The sequence below is a fragment of the Vipera berus genome (assembly GCF_964194415.1).
Source record: "Vipera berus genome assembly, chromosome: Z".
Taxonomy (NCBI): Eukaryota; Metazoa; Chordata; class Lepidosauria; order Squamata; family Viperidae; genus Vipera; species Vipera berus.
Window position 1 is genome coordinate 131,196,465 of NC_138205.1, and position 2,742 is coordinate 131,199,206.

The window sequence follows — 2,742 nt, forward strand, 5'->3', positions numbered from 1 at the left end:
AATAATAAATATAATAATAATAATAATAAATATAATAATAATAATAATAATAATAATAATAATAATAATAATAATAATAATAATAATAATAATAATAATAATAATAATAATAATGGTGGTGGTGGTGGTGATGCAGCAATTGATAGCCTGGCCAAAAAAAAATATATGCAAAAAATAAGAATTGCAAAAAAATAAGATTCATTGCCCCCTCTCCCCCAAAAGGGAAAAACTTTGCAAACCAACTGCTCCTTCCCCAAATAATAATAATAATGATAATGATAATAATAATATAATAATCAATTGATAGCCTGCCCCCCCCAAAAAAATCAGAATCTCCCTCTATTGCCCCTCAAAGGGAAAAAGTTTGCAAACCAACTGCTCCCTCCCCAAATAATAATAATAACAATAACAATAATAAAGCAATTGATAGCGTGGCCAAAAAAACCAAGAATAATTCCCACGTCTCCCCCCCAAAGGTAAAAAGTTTGCAAACCAACTGCCCCTTCCAATAATAATAATTACTATTATTATTATTATTTTAAAAAAGCAATTGATAGCCTGGCCAAAAAAAAACCAAGAATATTTCCCACGTCTCCCCCTCAAAGGTAAAAAGTTTGCAAACCAACTGCCCCTTCCAATAATAATAATAAAATAATAATAATAATAATAATAATAATAATAATAATAATAATAATAATAATAATAATAATAATAATAATAATAATATATTAATAATTTTTAAAAAAGCAATTGATAGCCTGCCCCCCCCAAAAAAGAAGAAGAATCTCTCCCCCCAAAAAGGGAAGAAGTTTGCAAACCAACCGCCGCTTCCAATAATAATAATAATAATAATTTTTTTAAAAGCAATTGATAGCCTGCCCCCCCAAAAAAGAAGAAAAATCTCTCCCCCCAAAAGGGAAGAAGTTTGCAAACCAACTGCCCCTTCCAATAATAATAATAATAATAATAATAATAATATTTTTTTTAAAAAAGCAATTGATAGCCTGCCCCCCAAAAAAAGAATCTCTCCCCCCAAAAGGGAAGACGTTTGCAAACCAACTGCCCCTTCCAATAATAATAATAATAATAATAATCATCATCATCATCTCATATACATAGAATCTCTCCCCCCAAAAGGGAAAAAGTTTGCAAACCACCCCCCTCTCCAAATATCATCATCATCATCATTTGATAGCCTGGCCAAAAATAACCCTAACCATAATAATAATAATAATAATAATAATAATAATAATAATAATAATAATAATAATAATAATAATATAATTATTATTAATAATAATAATAATAATAATAATAATTAATAATAATAATAATAATAATAATAATAATAATAATAATAATAATTAATAATAATAATAATAATTAATAATAATAATAATAATAATAATATAATTATTAATAATAATAATTAATAATAATAATAATAATAATAATTAATAATAATAATAATAATAATAATAATTAATAATAATAATAATTAATAATAATAATAATAATAATTAATAATAATAATAATAATAATTAATAATAATAATAATAATAATAATTAATAATAATAATAATAATTAATAATAATAATAATTAATAATAATAATAATAATTAATAATAATAATAATAATTAATAATAATAATAATTAATAATAATAATAATAATAATAATAATAATAATAATTCCCCCCTCCAAAGAGGGGGGGAGAAAAAAAGTTGGCAAACCAACTCCCCGCCCCCCCACCCCTCCCGCAAATTTAATTTAATTTAATTTAATTTAATTTAATTTAATAACATTTATATACCGCCCTTCTCCCTGAGGACTCAGGGCGGTTCACAGGGCAGAATAAAATACCAGAATAAAAACTAAAAAATAAGAAGAAGAAAAAAAAGCAACGGAGAGCGTGGAAAAAAAAAACCCCAAACCCCCCACCCTCCCACCCCACCCCCCCCAAAAAAAAAGCCAACCCAAGTTTGCAAAGTTTTGTTTTTCCCCTTTTTGCTTTTCAATGTGTCTGTGTGTGTGTGTGTGTGTGCAAATTGCAAAAAATAAAAGGGGGGGGAGCCCCCCCTCCCCAATTGCACAGCATTGCAGCATTGAAAACCCCCCCCTTCCACACACACACACACACACAGACACACAAACTCCCCCCCCCCAGTTTGCAGCCCACCAGACAACGCCCTCCCTTAGCAAGGCCAGGGCTTCCCTCCCTAGAGCGTCAAGGCGGCGCCCCCGGGCGCCCCCCCAAAAAAGGGGAGGGGGGCAAAAAGAAGAGCCGGGGCGTCCGCGCGGGGGGGGGAGGGGGCGACGGGGCTCCCTCTTACCGCGGAGGAGGAGGAGGAGGAGGAGGAGGCGGCGGGTTCGGCTCCGAGCGGGCCAAGGCAGCAGCAGCAGCCGCGGGGCGGCCAGCGTCCTCCAGCCGCAGCCTGCCCTGTCACTCCAAGGCCGGCGGCGCGCCCGGCGGGAGGAGCCGCCCCGCCTTAGGCTAGGCTAGGCCAAGGCTTAGGCCTTTGGCTGAGCGCAGCCGAACCTGGCTGCCCTCCCCGGCTCGGGGACCCAATCGAAAGCCGGGGATTCCCGGCGGCGGCCAATTGGAAACGCGCGGGGGCGGGGAGAGGGGGGTGGTGGGGGGGAGAGGAGGAGGAGAAGGCCGCGCGGCGCCAAAAAAGAGGGCGCGAGCGAGGCTGGCGGGAGGCGCGCGCGCGCGTGCGCGGGGAGGGGGTGGGAGGGG

The 2,742-nt window shown here is 36.9% G+C and overlaps 1 protein-coding gene across 1 annotated transcript in view; it reads right to left on the reverse strand.

Annotated features, from left to right (window-relative positions):
- LOC308677641 (microtubule-associated protein 4-like) overlaps positions 1–2,499 on the reverse strand; it is a 67,431-nt gene extending 64,932 nt beyond the window's left edge. Inside the window, exon 1 of the mRNA XM_081344244.1 lies at positions 2,336–2,499. The gene's annotated coding sequence lies outside the window, so the exon portion shown is untranslated. The remainder of the gene's footprint in view (positions 1–2,335) is intronic.
- Between the last annotated feature and the right edge of the window lie 243 nt (positions 2,500–2,742).